At 37.6% G+C, this 19,729-nt stretch overlaps 1 long non-coding RNA gene across 1 annotated transcript; it reads left to right on the top strand.

Moving 5' to 3' along the window:
- The first annotated feature begins 182 nt into the window (after window positions 1-182).
- LOC115927453 lies at window positions 183-11,063 on the top strand. Its single transcript, XR_004065650.1, has 6 exons — window positions 183-330; window positions 4,711-4,744; window positions 5,909-5,963; window positions 7,385-7,480; window positions 8,704-8,742; window positions 10,991-11,063. It is a non-coding gene; the product is annotated as an uncharacterized LOC115927453 (long non-coding RNA).
- The last annotated feature ends 8,666 nt before the right edge of the window (window positions 11,064-19,729 follow it).

Below are 19,729 nucleotides of genomic sequence, written 5' to 3'. Positions count from 1 at the left end.
AAATAACAAATAATCTGCACGTACTGTTAAAAAACACTAACAAAGCACATGAATGTTTTGCTTACAATATTATTTTTCGATACTATCTTAAAAGATAGATAAATATAAAACGAAATAAATATATTTTTAAAAAATACAAAAATGAGAGATATAACGCGTGCCGTAAAGTATTTTGGTGACAATAGTCAAATTACTGACTAATCGCCATTAAACCAAAACACAACAACAACATTTGTCGTCGCGAGAGCATCGTCACTTTGTGGTTTGTCTCTTGGACAAAATCTTGCCTTGTGAAGCCGAATCTTGACCTTAGTTGTACACGTCGTTTAGGTAAGTTGATTATTCGAGATTTCCTTCTCATTATGCTGCATGGAAAGTCATGTTTGCAGCCACACGTTAGTCAAAACACACCCCTGTACCGCTTACCGTACAGAGCAGTCAGAGGTTTATAATTGTTGCTGCGGCGTTGTGTATAGATAGGGAGGCCGGCGCGCGAATTTTTTTCCGTACTCGAGAGAGCAAAAATCCCATGTGCGCATGCGCGTGGACTTATGATTTCTCTGCTACTTCCCATACGAAATGTACATGTATTCGCATGTACTGTGCACGATTCGCGTTTACGAGTAAACGATGGCATAGTAGTCTTCAAACACAGACTCTGATTTGCCAGTTTGACAAATCAATATGCGTATGTGTCGCGATGTGCTTATTCAAGTCTGTGTAGTTGTATGATTCAGACCCAGTAGTGCATATGGAAATACATTGCAACTTGTATAGAATGGTATAGTAGTCTGCAAGCACAGACGCTAATCTGACAGTTTGACAACATACTAGTAGTGTGCTGAGAAGTACTTTATTCAAGTCGCCAACTTGTATAGAATGGTATAGTAGTCTGCAAGCACAGACGCTAATCTGACAGTTTGACAACATACTAGTAGTGTGCTGAGAAGTACTTTATTCAAGTCTGCGTAGATGTATGATTCAGACCCTACTGGTGCGTGCAAACTACTCAGACTTGAATAACACTATTTTGTCAAACTGTCAGATTAGCGTCTGTGCTTGCAGACTACTATGCCACTCTGCAAGTTGAGATGCCTTTCCAATACACGCACCAGTAGGGTCTGAATCATAAAACTACACATATTTGAATATAAAGCACTACTCAAGACACTATGTTGTCAAACTGTCCGATTAGCGTCTGTGCTTGCAGACTACTATACCATGCTATTCAATTTGGGATGCATTTCTGTAAGCACTAAAATGTCTGAATCATACAACTACTCAGACTTGAATACTAGTACTATTGCTACGCACGATATATGCGTAATTGTTTTGTCAAACTGGCAAATCAGAGTCTGTGTTTGAAGACTACTATGCCATCGTTTACTCGTAGAACGCGAATCGTGCACAGTAGATGCGAATACATGTACATTTCGTATGGGAAGTAGCAGAGAAATCACAAGTCCACGCGCATGCGCACATGGGGTATTTGCCCTCTCGAGTACGGAAAAAAAATTCGCGGCCGGCGCTAGTGTAGTTCCGTGTCCATTTTTTTTAGCAGTTTCATATCCATTCTTAGCAAAGGAAATTTAGCCCAATTTTTTACTAATTTTAATTCATAGCCATAGGTCTAAAAGTTTGATCTAGACCTAGACATAGACTAGTTTGGATCACATCCGACATCAGGAAACCTCCGTTTAAACTTTAAGGCTTCGATGTTGATGTTGTCGCTCAGTACCGTCTCTATAGCTTTGCAACTCAAACTGAAGCTATCAGTCCAAAATTATGCAAACTTCTCGTATGGTTTATGGTATCGTGCATGCGAGAAATGTGCATAATTTTGGACTGATAGCTTCAGTTTGAGGTGCAGAGCTATAGCGTAGAGATGGTACTGAGCAACGACGTCGACATCAAAGCCCTAAACGGAGGTTTCCCGATGTCGGATGTGATCCAAATTCAGGTGGAAAATGCAATAGGCCCTAGACCTCTATATCATGATTATGATTCAAATTAGTAACAAATTGGGCTAAAATTCCTTTGCTAAGCCTAAGAATGGATTATTAAACTGCTAAAAAAATGGATACGGAACTACTCTAGCGCCGGGAGGCCAATGCCCAAATCTAACTTTTTAATTACTACTTTGTTTATAATAAAACTAAGATTAAAAGAAAGCATTTACTTTCACTAAGACAACTCACCCATCTGCCGACTCCAGAATGTCCATAAAATAGGAGATATCCAGCTCATAATTATACATTTCCTTCTACGCGCGCGCCTGGCCGTCCGTAAGACGAGCCTTGAAACAATCAATTTCAATTACGTTGAGAATTAGACAGGCCCGAGGGAATGGGCGTGTCATCATGGTCATTGCCCGGACAACAAGTTCAAAACTTCGCGCGAAAGTACATTCATTCAGGTACGGTAATTGCATGCAAACCGCAATCGAGCCATGCTAGCCATGGCATGGAGGGTCAAAACATGATAGAGAGAAAGCTCGAAAGCCACTCATTGTAAATTAAGAAAGTAATTGAAATAAATAAATAGATCTAGGCCTAGAGGTCTACCTTAGTTTTGCGATGTATTCCAATTACTATTTCCTCATGAGTAAAGATCTGACACTGCATTATCATCGATCGATAAATCCAACTTGCACTTGTAGCGATCACAATACGGAATCAAACATGACTGCACGCATTGATAGACGTGTACTACTTACGGAGATATTTCTCTCCCTCTCTCTCTCTCTCACTAACCATATGATGATATCATACACTAAAACACACACGTTCAAATCATGGCATTCATTACACTTCTCAATTGGAGTATAGACTGCTCACATAGACTTTTTTTTTTTTACTGAAATGTCTTTTGTTACACTTCTCATACATTACTGCACGACACTGGTGTCTAGTGCTGAGAATAAGGTACTATGTGTGAGACTACGTCAAATTTGTTTTGCGCGCGATGAGACCGGAGCTCATACATATTCATATAATGATGTCGCAAGACTTCTATTTGGGGCTGGAACAATGAGGTCTCTGTTCACAGTTTTTCTTCTCAATTTGAGATGGCTCTAGCTATGGGGCTCAAACCGACGCAAGATTGACAAAAACATCGTACTCTATCTACCTTCGAATGTGCAGTTTGTAAAAATCTGCAATTAAAAAGATATAATCTTTTTTCTTTATATTTTCTAGTTGTTAAAAGTGACATTTGTGCACATCTGATATGTTAATCTCTATCAAAAGTTCTTTGATATTAAATTGATTCCATATTTTTAGGCTTTACCTTCAGTCATTGAGAAGGATTTTAGTGAGCTAACCTCATCGCCCTCTAGGACCCTTCTAGTTTCTCTTGTGCGTCCGTTATTTTCGTCTGCTAGCCCAATTAATGGATTAAAATATGTCAAAATCTGGAAGATCGTCAATAAATGGTGAAAGACCGTTACAGATCCGAGATTATAGGTATGTTGTGGAGTGTGTAATTGTGTATTTGTTATACATTTTATTCCATAGATATTTTTTTTCTTTTTTTTCCCCCTTTTTTTTCTTCTGGTAATTTTCTGACTTGGACGACGAGCGCACAAATCGTAGGCGTAGAAGCCTTACGCCCGGGCATTGGCCTCCCTACTAAGACCTTGCAGGCTTACCAAAAAGTCAATGGGATTCATTGCCTTGATTAAAAATAAAATCCATACAGTGGGTCTAGAGACGAGTCCACATCAGACAGCTGAAATTCCTGGCTTCATTATAAAATCCAAAAGTCAAAACAGGCCTAAATCCAAGGCAAAAGTAAAATAAAGGGGGGGGGGGAAATTGCGCCCTAATTTTTTTTTTTTTTTAATATATTTTTTTAAAATTCTGTGTGTGTGCCATTACTAATGGCAAAATGCCCATTCTGACCTCTAAAGTATCCTACAAGCATCTCACATCGGCCATTTGGGGATGTTCATTGGTTCATTGAACACACCAGTCGTGACAAAATCATGCATATTCAGCCAATGATCCATAACAAATTTTCTTCCTGTTTGTAGGAACTGTAAGAGGCATTGATCCATCATGTCACAGTCCGTGTTTATTTTTAAGAATATAACTTTTGTCAGTAAAATACAACTTTTGGGATTAAAGAATACAGTTTTTGAACTCTTGAGGTTGGCAGGTCTGAGTACGTACAGTACATATGTACTACGTACACAGTACATGCAGTCTAGTCATTACGTCACGATCACATCACCATGGTACCAGCACGCACACAGCTAGCTGTGCGCGTTAATTTATTTATCCGGTGCGCGCATGCATGCGCATTGGGTCTATCGTCAGAATTAACGCCTATTGGCCATGCGCAGAAGTCATGACTAAAAGTTAAACACGACTTGCGCAGAACTTAAACAGTTTAGTTAAACACGACTTAGACAGGACTTAAACAGTTGTTTAGTTAGACAAGACTTAGACACTACTTCAGAATACAAAATTTAGTTAAACAGGACTTAGACACGACCTCGCGTTAAAGTCGTGTCTAACTAAACAGTCGTTTAACTTAAGACATGACTAAGTTAGACACAACTTCAGAATACGGGCCGTTGTATTTATGTAATTCAGCATTATGAATGAGGCCTCATTATTTCCATTTGTATTTATTTTTGTGATATGTTCATTTCTGGAATTTTATGCAATGTAATTGTTTTTTTTTTTTTTTCTATTTGTATTTCAGTTTTGACTGTTCTTTAGAGACTTGGTTAGTACCGGTAAGTTGATATTAGTTGTTAATAGAGAGTAAGTTGATCTGCTTAAGAAGGCTGAAGTCAAGTAGTTTTTAAATTAAAGCTACGATGGAATGAAACAGATCTGCATAATTGGGAACATAATTGAACGCGGAATAGGAAAGCTATGGCTTAATGAAATTTTCTATATAACATTTTTGACACTTTCGTAAGTATGTAACATCATTTTGTGGACAATTCTCAATACTCTTTCATTGGGTGTTGCCAAAATTTGAAGAGAATCCATGAATTATGTAAGGAGTTGATAAAGAAGAACAAGTTTGTTTGTTTTTAAACACCTAGTGCAAATGATAGATGTATTTTGATTTTAGTCCAATGCAATACATATAGTACAGCTGACCTTGCCTTAGTCGAACTTGGATAAGTCAAAAATTGCTATGGTTGAAAGTCTACACGTAGCCCAACCTGTTTTGTCCTATTATTTTATGATCGTCCTAAATCAAAATTTGTCTAAGTTAAAGCTATTTTATGGGTCCCAAAAGATTTGAGTTAGGCCATTAATTTTTTTTTACATGTTTAGCGTCCCCGCCCGCTTCATTTTGGGGGGGGGGGGCCTCCTTTCTTTTCTTTTTTTTCTTCTTTTTTTTAATACAATTTTGATGATGGCTAGGTGGCTTCCAAAAGAATGAATGGAATCTTGATACATATTTGTACTGCCCTCATGCTATCTGAAAGAAACCTATCAGGATGGATAATTAATGTAGGTGACCTTTGGGGAAAAATCAATTGTAGCATGTTAATTTAGCATCAAAAGTACATACGGTAGGTAGTGTTTTGTCAAGTCCAGGGCCCTGTGGTATAAAACTATTGTATCTTTACAATTAATGGTATCTCTGCAAACACTGCTTAGCTAATAAAAATCAAGAAATCAATGGTATTTACCATAGTTTGTAGAGATATCATTAATTGTAAAGATACGATAGTTTTATGCAATGGGGCCATGACATACTGAATTGTTATAATGAGGTTGGACTGTATTATGAAATGTTTGAGTGACATCAAAGTATGCAAATTAGTTGTTACCAAAGTTGAATTTGTGATGCAATCTAACTTGGTTTATTTAATTGTTTGTTTTTTATATTTTTGTCATGTTTTACTTGTACTTTTTATTTTTTGTTTTGATGACAGGTGCTTTGGACTTTGACAGGGGCTTTGGACTTTGACGGAAGAAAGTTTTTGGAGTGTAGGTATACCGAGTGTCTAAAAAAATCAAAGTTGAAACTTTTAAATATTCTGCCAAATAAATAAAAAATGTGAAACATTCTCGGGAAATTGTCATATGTATGGATGGGTGAAGCTCTTGTCTATCATATGATGCCAACACATGTGATAATAATTCATACTTGGATGAGCACTGGCCACTTTTGTACAGGGTATGAAAATTAGATTGTGCAAGATTTGGCTGTTCAATTTGGCTGAGCGAGAAGTCCCCAAGCATAACAATTGTTAATGATCTGATGAATTTATGATTAATTACGATGGATATGGGTTTGTGCTGTGTGTGATGTGTCCCACCTCTTGCCCCACCCCACCCAACTTCATTTAAAGGAGAATGAAACCCTGATTGTTATGCCTCCGTTACGAAGTAGCCGGAGGCATTATGTTTTCGGGTTGTCCGTCCGTCTGTATGTACGTACGTACGTCCCGTTTTCGTGATCGCGTTATCTGAAGAACCGATTGATGGATTTGTGCCAAACTTTGGTCATGTATGTATCTTGCAGAGCCGATGAACTGATTAGATTTTGGGATTACGAGGTCAAAGGTCACAGGGCTCATTATGTATGCAAAAACAGCTCGTGATCGCGTTATCTGAAGAACCGATTGATGGATTGCTGCCAAACTTAGGTCATGTATGTTACTTGCAGAGTCGATGAATTGATTAAATTTTGGGGTCAAAGGTCAAAGGCCACAGCGCACATTATGTATGCAAAAACAGCTTGTGATCGCGTTATCTCAAGAACCAACCGATGGATTCCTGACAAAATTAGGTCATGTATGTTACTTGCAGAGCCAATGAACTGAGTAAATTCTTGGTTCATAAGGTCAAAGGTCATGGGCTCATTATGTATGCAAAATATTAGAACTGACAGATCTATTTAACTCAGGACATGAACTGAGTAGATTTTAGGGTCATGAGGTCAAAGATCAGTATATGAGAAATTGCTTGTAATCACGATATTCTGAGAACCTGTTAATGGATTACAATTGAATTTGAATTCGAAAAATTTCTTCTGTCTTGGTTTGTAAAATTGCTTTATGACGGAGGCATCATTTTCGACTGCACGCAGTCGAATTCCATCTAGTTAAAATATAGATTCGGCCTGGATAGATATCACATAGTCCCATATACATCTTTCTGTGTACAGTGCTTTTAATTTACCAAAACTGGGCAAAATTTTGTATCATTTTGATGATTCCAGAACCTTGCAGTACACACCAATACTTATAGATGATCAACTTTTCTGATCGATTCCACAACGTTTCTTTTCACAATGCAATTGAATTGCATGACCAGAACTGGTCTATACCTTTAATAATATAATTTTAATTATTATACAAATACGATACAGTGGATTCTAACTAGACATACAATGTTTGTTACAGGTGGATTTGGTGGATGAGGAGGAGGACGCTGTTTCGGTGGACGAGGCGGCGGTGGACGCGGAAGGGGAGAATTCGGCGGAGGAAGGGGACGAGGAGGTATGTCTTGTTTATTTTCACCATCTTTGGAACGGTAGTTACTAAGGACTTTGATGGATGAAAATTATCATCACAATATGATTGATTTCAATCCAAACAGATAAGATCATTCTCGATTTTCATGCCTCCACTACAAAGTAGCCAGAGGCATTACTCTCAAACTGAAATAGCTTGTAATCAAAATATTCTGAGAACCTGATAATGGATTACAATCAAACTTGATAATGGATTACAATCAAACTTGAATATTAAAAATTGCTTCCGATTTGGTTTGTAAAATCGCTCTATAGCGGAGGCATCATTTTCGACTGCACGCAGTCTAAGTTCCATCTAGTTAGTCTTATTGTGTTAATCAAAAGTTAAATAATTATTATTCTGTGTGTGTCGCGTAGTCCCACATACATCTTTCTGTGTACAGTGCTTGTAACTTTACCAAGACTGGGTCAAATCTCATCATTTTGATGATCCAGATCACACCAATACTTATATGCTAGCTGAGCAACCTTTTCTGATCGATTCCACAACGTTTTTTTCACAATGCAATCGCATGACCAAAACTGGTCTTTGCCTTCAAAGGTACTATGTCCCATTTGCAGGCCAACAAAATGAAAAGGTTAAATTTCAACAGCATTTGAAAGATAATACTAATTTAGAACTTCCCTAAAAAAAGGGGGGCTTGAAAATGTCTTTAAGTTGGAAAATAACGACTATTAGTTGTCAAATCGACTTAAGAGCTATAGAGCCAGTAAGTAATGGTCTGATTTTCAGACCATTGTACCGAATGGTCGTACATTTTATGCTGCGCAAAGATTCAATCAGTTTAATTTTGGCCATTACAAGCAGAAGTGGGATATTGATGTTGACAAATGCTCATATACCCTTTACAGCTCATTTTATGTACATGTATGTTATTTTCAAAGAAGAAAAAAGCTAGTGAGTCACTCAATAGTGTCTGACAGTGAAGCTAATGTAGCAAGTAAACGGGTTTCTTTGCATAATTTGAATATTAGGACACTGCTAACGTTTAAACTTCACAGATAGGACATACATGACATATTCATAATTCCTATAAAGTTCTACAGAATTTGATTGTGGCTGCAAAAGGGACATAGTATCTTTAAGCATTGAATGAGGGCTCACTATTTGTATTTATTTTTGTAATATAATCATATTGGTATTTTATGAAATGCAATTGTTTTTTTTCTTTTCTTTTTTTCTTTCAGGTTATTGACTGTTTTCAAGATTGCTGAGAGTTGCAGAGAGTAAGTTGATCTGCTTAAGAAGGCTAAAGTCAAGTAGTTTTTAAAATAAAGCTACAATGGAATGAAACAGATCTCCATAATTGGGAACATAATTGAACGCGGAATAGGAAAGCTATGGCTTAATGAAATTTTCTATGACACTTCCGTAGGTATGTAACATAATTTTGTGGACAATTCTCAATACTCTTCCATTGGGTGTTGCCAAAATTTGAAGAGAATCCTTGAATTATGTAAGGAGTTGATAAAGAAGAACAAGTTTGTTTGTTTTTAAACACCTAGTGCAAATGATAGATTGTTGGAGAAGTCGAGCAGGCTGTAGAGCCCCAGCGATGCCTGGGCGGTGACCTGTCGATTTCCCGTCGGTGGCCGGTCGATTTTAGGTAAAAACTGGGCGAATTCGCGGAGCTTTTTCGCGCGGTGTCCCGGCAGTGACCGACCGATGACCCTCCGATTGCCGGGCGGTCTCCCACCAGCCACCGGCTGATTTTAAAGAAATTGCCTGGCGGCCGGCCAGTGATCGGCGGGGCTCCAAAATACGCTCGGTGCCTGGCCGTTCGCCGCCCGGGCACCGAAATAATCGAGCGTTCGCCGCCGAGCAATTTAGGTCAAAAATCGAAGGCGCTAGGGTCAAAGGCTGCCGACCTATTTTGGACTCGCCGCCAGGTGACCGACTGATCTCCCAGCGGCGACCGGGCGGCGACTGCTCGACAGCCTTTGACCTAGGGGCTTCGATTTTTGACCTAAATCGCTCGACGGTGAACGCTCGATTAGGCCGGCGTCCGGGCGGCGACCGGTCGCCGAGCGATTTTAGTTAAAAACTGGGCGAAATCGCGGAGCTTTTTCGCGCGATGTCCCGGCAGTGACCGACCGGTGACCCTCCGATTGCCGGGCGGTCTCCCACCAGCCACCGGCTGATTTTAAAGAAATTGCCCGGCGGCCGGCCAGTGATCGGCGGAGCTCCAAAATACGCTGGGTGCCTGGCCGTTCGCCGCCCGGGCACCGAACTAATCGAGCGTTCGCCGCCGAGCAATTTAGGTCAAAAATCGAAGGCGCTAGGTCAAAGGCTGCCGACCTATTTTGGACTCGCCGCCCAGTGACCGACTCATCTTCCAGCGGCGACCGGGCGGCGACTGCTCGACAGCCTTTGACCTAGGGGCTTCGATTTTTGACCTTAATTGCTCGACGGTGCACGCTCGATTAGGCCGGCGTCCGGGCGGCGACCGGTCGCCGAGCGATTTTAGGTAAAAACTGGGCGAAATCGCGGAGCTTTTTCGCGCGGTGTCCTGGCAGTGACCGACCGGTGACCCTCCGATTGCCGGGCGGTCTCCCACCAGCCCCCGGCTGATTTTAAAGAAATTGCCCGGCGGCCGGCCAGTGATCGGCGGAGCTCCAAAATACGCTCGGTGCCTGGCCGTTCGCCGCCCGGGCACCGAACTAATCGAGCGTTCGCCGCCGAGCAATTTAGGTCAAAAATCGAAGGCGCTAGGTCAAAGGCTGCCGACCTATTTTGGACTCGCCGCCCAGTGACCGACTAATCTTCCAGCGGCGACCGGGCGGCGACTGCTCGACAGCCTTTGACCTAGGGGCTTCGATTGTTGACCTAAATCGCTCGACGGTGCACGCTCGATTAGGCCGGCGTCCGGGCGGCGACCACCCGGTCGCCGAGCGTAGTCTGGGCGGCGAGTGAAAGTGAGCAGGCGCCGCCCGAATTTTAACTCCGCGCTAAAACTTCAGCAGCGACCGAGCGATGCCTTAAAAACGAGCGGTGACCGGGCAAAATTGGCTAAAAACTCGCCGCTCGGCCGCCGAGCAGGCTAATTTTGGGTAATGTGACTACCGTATTTGCCGGCGTAAAAGCCGCAGTATTATTGGAAGAGAAAATATCAAAAAGTCGGGGTGCGGCCTATGCGGCGAAAGAGTAATTTTTTTTTTTTTTTTTTTTTTTAGTTTCGATTTATGGCGCTATGCCTGGCAATGTCTCCCAGCTCAGTAATCAGTGTGTTGACTCACCACTCGGAAACTACAACAACAACACTAAAATTTGTCTGTCATTTTGGTTTGAAAGTAATCTTTCTAATAGATCTCAATATGTAGTTTATAATAATAATTCCTCAATTTTTTTGTCTATAACAAATGGTGTACCACAAGGTTCTATCCTACGAGCTCCTTGATGATTTCTCAAGAATTGCCCAGACGTGTCTATTGAATTTAATTAATTTTTTTTTCTATTCCTTTCTGTCTTTTGCAGGACCGAGGGTGGTACACTCCAAAGAACTCTCCAAAGAACTCTCCAAAGAACTCTCCAAAGAACTCTCCAAAGAACTCTCCAAAGAACTCTCCAAAGAACTCTCCAAAGAACTCTCCAAAGAACTGTCCAAAGAACTCTCCAAAGAACTCTCCAAAGAACTCTCCAAAGAACTTGCACTTAAACTTGCACTTGAACTTACACTTGCACTTGAACTTACACTTGCACTTGAACTTACACTTGAACTAGCACTTGCACTTGAACTAGCACTTGAACTTGAACTTGCACTTGAACTATCTTGAACTATCTTGAACTATTTTGAACTATCTTGAACTATTTTGAACTATCTTGAACTCTCCAAAGAACTTGCACTTGAACTTGCTCTTGAACTTACACTTGAACTAGCACTTGAACTTGAACTATCTTGAACCTTGAATCTGAAACATACTGAATGAAACTTGAATCTGGAAATCTTGAATCGAATCAAAACTGGAACAGAATATTTCTAAAGATTGTATTGCCATTTTTAGAAGACATAATTATTGTCAATTATAAAGAAATTATTGGCAGTTTCTAGAAGGAATTAAAAGTAAACTGAAATAAAAAGAAGAACAGTAGAGGGAAAGGAATCTAACTCTAATTCCTGGAACTTGATAAGACCATACTTACAGTTGAAAGCAGTAATATTGTAAATCTTGGGAAAGAAAAAAAGAGGTATACATTTTAAAGAGTAAAGTAGATTGGAAAAGTAGTCGTTCAAGATAAATATTGACTGTATTGCCATTTTAGAAGACATAATTATTGTCAATTACAAAGAAATTATTAGCAGTTTCTAGAAGGAATTAAAAGTAAACTGAAATAATAAAAGAAGAATAATAGAGGAACAGGAATTTAATTCTAATTCCTGGAACTTGATAAGACCATAATTACAGTTGAAAGCAGTAATATTGTAAATCTTGGGAAAGAAAAAAAGAGGTATACATTTTAAAGAGTAAAGTAGATTGGAAAGTAGTCGTTGAAGATAATATTGGAAGTTTTAAGGACTGTATTACGATTTTAGAAGACAAAATTGCTGTCAATTAGAAACAAAATCTTGGCAGTTTCTAGAAGGAATTAAAAGCAAAGTGAAATAAAAAGAAGAACAATAGAGAAAAAGCAATCTAATTCTAATTCCTAGAACTTGATAAGACCTCTATTAGAATTCAAAACAGTAGTATTAGTAATCTTGGGAAAGTAAAAAGAGCGTATACACAGCAAAGAATAAAGAAGATTGAACAAAATAGTGTGAAGAAGGCAATATTGCAAGTTTGAAAGACTGTATTGCCATTTTAGAAGACATAATTACTGTAAATTAGAAAGAAATTATTGGCAGTTTCTAAAAGGAATTAAAAGCAAACTGAAATAAAAAGAAGAACAACAGCGAGAAAGCAATTTAATTCTAATTCCTAGAACTTGATAAGACCATAATCACAAAAAATTTGTGTCAATATATAGAGTCCTAGAAAAGTGAGCGTGGTTGATTGTAAAGAGAAAAGGAAAGAAATCCTTCGATATATAGTGTTCAGAATTTTAAAAATAAAAGTAAGCTTGATTGCAGAGAGAGTAAGAAAGAAGATTGGGTCAGGATATATATATAGTTTTAAAAATATAAGTGAGGTTGATTGATTTGAGAGAGAATAAGAAAGATATTTTGGTCAGGATATAAAGTGAACCTGTTTGCAGAGAGAGAGTAACAAAGAAATTAGCAATTTGGGAACTTATATAGGCCTACAATACATTTAGGCTATTAATGACCTACTCATAATTTTAATAAAAAACGCCATCTTGAGACAAAAACATTATAGCTCCTTAACACAGTACAAGCTAGTGTATATAAAGCTAGGCTATTGAAATACCATAGAGTTTAATATCAGTAAGGATTAGTTTTTCATAATTCACAATAGGAATATTTAAATAAAAGACTATTGGAGTAAGGAATATATACAGAACATTATATATCAAAGTTACAGAACCGTTAATTGTAGACTTGTAATTATTAACCAGAACTGTTGCAAGTATATAAGCAAAATTTACCATGATGGATACAATTGAATTTAAGAAAACACTTGATGAAATCATGAATATACTGACTAGTTGTGCATTGGTGACCAACCCAAAGCTTAATGAATGCTGTATCTGTAACAATGAAATCAAAGAAAATGAAAGTGATGCAAGATGTGACTGTTGTAGTAAGCATTTTCATGTGACATGTATGGGATTCCCTTGTGAAGACAGACTGAGTGACCTGACATTGATCTGGATTTGTTCATTTTGTGGAAATAACAACATGGCTCATCGCATGTTTGATCAAGTATGCATCCCTTCTCATTTCAATAGATACGAACTTCTTGGTGATCATGATGAACACTGTTACTTGGATTTGAACCAATCAAGGACCCTATCAAGTACGACCAACAAAAGAAAATGTGGCAGATCAAAGAAGAGGTATGGTAAAAAGGGAAAGAAAACCAATCGATTGAGAGGAACACAACATCATATAACTGACAGGAAAACAAATGAGTCTGATAGACATAATCCTTTGGCTATGGAAAATTCATCCCAAATAGAACACGAAGAGATGCAAAATGAAAAATTTGAGGATGACTGGGTAATTGTGAAATCAAGGAAGACGAAATGGGTGGAGAAACTAAAATCAAGAAAATTGTATCCCAAATCAATAGATGATCATCAAACAGACAGGAAAATCAGAAGAAAATCGGTGAATGGCAAAGTCTTAGAACCTGGTGTAACTTACATCGGCAAAGCAATGAAGACATTCTATGAAAGCCATAGCAGAAAAAAAAAGGAAGACCGAAAGAAAGTTGATTGTAAAGAAAAGAAGGTGAAATCCGAGAAAAAAGATATCAGTGTTCAATCTTACACAGAAACTCTTTTAGGTTTATATGCCTACAGTGTGCAGTCCCCACATGCAATGAAGTTGTATAATGACATGTGTGTGCAAAGTGAAACAGCACAAACACGATCCTGGGCAGACATAGCAAGCAATTTGCCAACTCAATCTAGAACAGATACATGTGTTGATATCGATGTATGTACTTGTAATCTTTTTGAACAGATCAAGGATTTGCGAAAGTACAGAGTTCATGCTGGTGGCAAGAAAAAAGAAGCAAAGAACAAGAAAGGTCGAGCAAGGAACAAGAAAGGTCAGTCTTCCAAAGGGAAAAAAGGTACTGATGGAAATCACTCTTCTGATAAATCGGAGATTAGATTTGACAAAGATGAAGGAATAGAATTAGCAGTAAAGAATGAGAAGCAGGATACAAAGATATCGATGAATGCAGGTGACCAAGGACTTGATACAAATACATGTAAAAATGATACACACTCAGACCAGCATATTTGCAATATGAAAGACAACAAAGGTTCAGATGGAGTTGTGCAGGACGATTCAAAGAATAATCTGTTGAAATCAAATTTTGATGAAAATGGGGAAATTGAAACGGACGATGATAGTGGCAGTGATGTTCATATACCAGTGAAACGTTCGTGTGCAAGAAATTGTATAGAATCTGATAGTGATACAGACACAAGTCCTGGATGTGATTTATTCGATAGAAGTGTTTTACCAGAACGCAATATGCCTTTGAATGTTTGTGATAGACCAAAAGATATGCCCATAAATGAACCAGTAGACAATGTCTGTGAATCGGTATTGGAAAATGATGATATGATGAAAAATGATTTTTCAGATGTTTCAGATGGTGTACAAGAAGATGCAGTGTTTGACAATGACCTGGAGAATAGAAGCTTTGATACAGTAAAAGATGGTACAGACAATGATACTGATATGTCATTTAATGATCATGCTCATTCAAGGAATCCTTTAGAATCTTCTTCAGATTCAAATATCAAAGATGAAGACATTGAAAAGGCAATAGATGCTAATATGTACACATGTACTGATGAAACAGAAAAAGAAGTTGAATTTGTAGCAGATCTTGGATTACGTGACAGACCTGATAAAGATTTCAAATTTGTACCCCTCCAGAATAATGACAAACGGAACATTTGTTCAAAACTGAATATCAGATATATAGGCAAAGGCTGTGATTCAAGGTTAGATAGAAATAGCTGTATTGGAGTTCCTTTACAGAGTAAACAAATTACTGGTGATGGCAATTGTTTCTTTCGTGCAATTTCCTATGTAATTTCTGGAACTGAGCGTAATCATGCAATTCTAAGAAATGCCACTGTGAAACATTTATTGCAAACCAAGGACATGTTTAGTAATACATTGAGGCAAGAATATAGAACAGTCAGAGAATATGTTTTGAAACGTAGAATAAAGGAAGACGGAACGTGGGCTACAGACACTGAAATTAGCGCTTTAGCAAATTTAATCGATACTGATATTTATTCATACAATGACCAAGTACCATGTTGGCAATTGTTCTCTGCAAAGAAACCTGGAAGAATAAATATTGTAACATCTGATAAGGGAATTTATATACTGTACACAGGAAATGTTCATTTTAATGTTGTTGAATCTGTAGATTTTGGCAATTTCAATTCATTGGAACAGACAAGAACAACTAAAGAAGATAGAACGTCAAAGAGAACTCTGCCATGTCCATCAATTCAGGCTGATGTTAAAGTAAAGCATGTGTTGAAGAAGTGTAGATCCAAGTCGCAGATAGAGGAAGAAATTGATGAAGTAGTGGATAAGTCTCCTGAAACATTTCAAAACCATGTTGATCCAAAGGGAAAAAAACGTAGGCTCACGTTGGAGACTGGTACGATAAATCACGATGAGAGGAAAGGTACTGCAAATCTTTTGGACATGACATATGAACAGTGTGCAAGTAATCAGTCTGAATCAGTCGTTCACAACGAACGTAACACCAAGGACGAAACCCTTGAAAGTGATCACAAAGACAAATGCACGAGAGTCGATACACAAATAACGCTTGTTGCCCAAGGGACATTCAATCAAGGTGATACAAGATTTGGTGACTTAAGTGGAAAGCAGTGTGTTACCAATTCACTTTCTGCACTGTTGTATAGCAAGGTAAAAAATGCCAATGATTGGAAAAGTACAGATCTAGACAGGATTTTGAATAACGGTAATGAATTATACTGTTACATACGGCGATCCACTTCACTCGACAACCAATACTTATTGATATCTGATCTATTTGAATATTTGGATGCGTACAATGAATTGTTTAACATAGTACGCCGTGAACCAGTCACTGGATTGTTAGATGGAGATGAATTGATATTGGCCCAGTCTCTTTCGATGACATTGAAGCAAGCACTCGAAAAAGAACTCTGTACTGATTCTGATGCATGTTTTGTGACATTTGCTAGAAGTACTTTCATTGTATTATCTGGTCAAGATGGTTTCTTTATATTTGATTCACATTCCAGAAGCAGTCGAGGTTTCCTGAGTTGTAACGGACACAGTGTTGTACTTCGTACTCAAAGCTGGCAAGGTGTGTACAAGCATTGCATGAGGTTAGCAAAATCAATGGGATGCCCCCTGCACACCGAATATGAAGTAACTAGTGTATGTGCTAAAGCAACTTCCGGTAAGAATGAAACCTTGAAAGGCTATCCACAGTTACAGGATTTTGTTTGTAATCCAATTCCTTCGTCAAATACGCACAGTGAAAGTCAGTCTGGAAGCTCTGGATGTTCCATACATTGTGAAAGCTTTGATGAAGTTCAAATATTGGATGAGAGTGTTTCCCCACAAAAGATGATTGATAACCCAAATGTATTTGTCTTCCCTGAAGAAGCAAATGAAACGATCATTCATGATGTACATTATAACGGTCAGGAATTAAAACTGAAGAGTGTGACAATTACCTTAACCAAACTAAAAGAACCACAGCTGAATAATAGTTGTCTTCTGAAAGGAAATGACTCCATAAAAACAGAATATGAAAATGAACATAAGGGAGACTCAAAAAATTGTACTAAATGTGAAAATGACTCTGATAGATTGAATTTAGTGACGAAAGTTCAGAATTCCAACTCTATCTTAAGCAGAAAACGAAAATGGAGTAATCTCGAAAGCGATGCAAAAGTTGATGTTGACCTTGGCAAGGAAATTCGAAAATCCAAATGGGTGAAAATGAATGAGAACGACAGCTTAAGAATTGATGCAAGCAAATGTGCTGATAGTAATGACGAATTAATAATAATTGGAGAAGTTCATGTTAGAAATGTAGACCCAGGAAAAAAAAAACGTAAAAACAGAGAAAGTTCTAATCAAATTAGGAAGCGCAAGAGACAGCAAATGAGAGAAAAACGAGCCCTGGCCAAAGATGAAATCATTAAGAAAAAGGAAAAGTGTCTACACAATGCGCAAATGAGGAAAAATAAGTCGAAGAATAAATATCGAAATGATTTAACCTACAAAATCAAAAAAATAAATGAAGTAAAACAAAGACAAAAAGAGAATTACAACACTGATTTATCACACAAAATAAAGCAAGGAGCTTATGTCAAACAAAGGCAAAAAGAAATGTATAAAGAGGATTCAAATTTCAGGAACATACAGCTAAATATTATGAAAACCAAATATCATTCTGATTTACATTATAAAAAGAAAATTTTGTATAGAAATAAACAGAAATATTTGATAAATGAAGGATTCAAAGAAAATGTTAAAACAGTTATGAGGACTAAAATGAAAAATAAATATTGGAACAATGAACATTTCAGACGAATGCATAAAAGTAAAATAAGAAGTAAATATTTGAACAATGAACATTTCAGACAAATGCATAAAAACAAAATAAGAAGTAAATATTTGAACAATGAACATTTCAGACGAATGCATAAAAGTAAAATAAGAAGTAAATATTCGAACAATGAACATTTCAGACAAATGCATAAAAACAAAATAAGAAGTAAATATTCGAACAATGAACATTTCAGACAAATGCATAAAAACAAAATAAGAAGTAAATATTCAAACAATGAAAATTTCAAGGAAAAACAACAAGATACCATGAAAATATTGTCAAAAATTAGATACAAAGGTAAAGAATTTAAGGAAAAGAAATTGATGAGCTTAAAAATGAAATATAAAAGAATTGAAAAATATAGGCAAAATGTAATAAAACAAAATCGAAAAAGGTTTGCACTTCGAACAGTAAAATTGTCAGAGTTTGATATTGTACTTGAAGAATTTAGAAAGATAATTTCTCATGGCCCAGAATATGTGTGCTGTGTATGCTTAAAACTTCTCTTTGAGAACCAAGTATTGAAATGTAAAAAGAGTAATTATAAAATTCAGACATGCATAAGTGAAGAATATTTGCATGTTTGCAATTCAGAATGCCGGTCAAAATGTTTAATAGGCCAGTCAGCCCGATCGTCACTATGGATATGCTTCACCTGTCATAGAAAATTGAAAGCTGGAAAAGTACCTCCAGAAGCAAATATGAACAATTTACAATTACATGAAGTTCCAGAAGAGCTTGCCAATCTGAACAATTTAGAACAGCATTTGATTGCATTGAATATCCCTTTCATGAAGTTAATGGCGTTGCCTAAAGGTGGTCAAAATGGAGTCCATGGCCCAGTCGTGTGCGTGCCTTCAAACACTTATGAAACAGTAGATATGTTGCCAAGACCACAGACTGAAGATCAATTGATCCGTGTTAAACTCAAACGAAAATTGTCGTACAAAAGCTATTATGAGTACAAATTTGTAGATAAATCTAACTTGCTTAATGCTCTGCAGTATTTAAAAGCAAATAATAAGTGGTATTTCGATGTTACAGTAAATGATAAATGGGAAAACTCACTTGAACGAAATGAACAGGATAATGAAAAGGAAGAAGCAGTGGAAATCGGTGGTAAAGCTCGTTTAGCAAAATATTGGAAGGAAATGGAAGAACAAATTGATTACATTTTGTCCAAAGACAAAAATGCTAATGAAAACATGCAAGACAACAGTAAACTACAACAAAAAATAGATGACAACGACACTGAAGACGATATGGAAGAACGCTTACGCGGTATTCAGTTAGACTCGTGTCTCCAGCCAGTAGATATTGGACAGGAAATATTAGATCAGTATTTTGAAGACATAATATGTTGTGCTCCTTGTGAAGGAAGAAGCCCGGTATCAATTCTACAAGATGAAAGCAATGAGGCCAAATGTTTCCCAGTGTTATTTCCTAAAGGTCAACCAACATTCCATGATAGAAGAGATGAAAAAATAACATTAGGACGTTATCTGCATAACCGACTGATGCACGTGGACAATAGATTTGCTCAGAATACAGATTACATCTTTTATGCACAATATATTTATGAAATTCAACAGGTTATATCACAAGTTTCTATCGCTTTAAGGCAAAGTCCAAACAAAAAAGATGATTCGTCTTCAATAACTGCCTCAGATTTGAAAGATGCAGAGAAAGTTAAAAAAATACTAAAATCAGACAAGGGCTATAAATTTTTAAAGCAAATTCGTGGAACACCTCCATTCTGGCAAAAGACACAAAAAGATGTTCTCGCAATGGTAAGACAGCTTGGAAAGCCCACATGGTTTGCTTCTTTCTCATCTGCCGATATGAGATGGCCAGAATTAATGAATACATTGCTTAGACAAAAAGGAGACACCAGGGAATCGAGTGAATTAGACTACACAGAAAAATGTAATCTTTTAAGATCAAATCCAGTAACAGTTGCCAGAATGTTTGATAAAAGATTTCACAC

This window comes from Strongylocentrotus purpuratus, unplaced genomic scaffold (assembly GCF_000002235.5).
Source record: "Strongylocentrotus purpuratus isolate Spur 01 unplaced genomic scaffold, Spur_5.0 spur5_scaffold_20, whole genome shotgun sequence".
Classification (NCBI taxonomy): Eukaryota; Metazoa; Echinodermata; class Echinoidea; order Camarodonta; family Strongylocentrotidae; genus Strongylocentrotus; species Strongylocentrotus purpuratus.
Note: the sequence above shows the minus strand (reverse complement) of the source record. Positions and strands in the feature narration are given on the sequence as shown.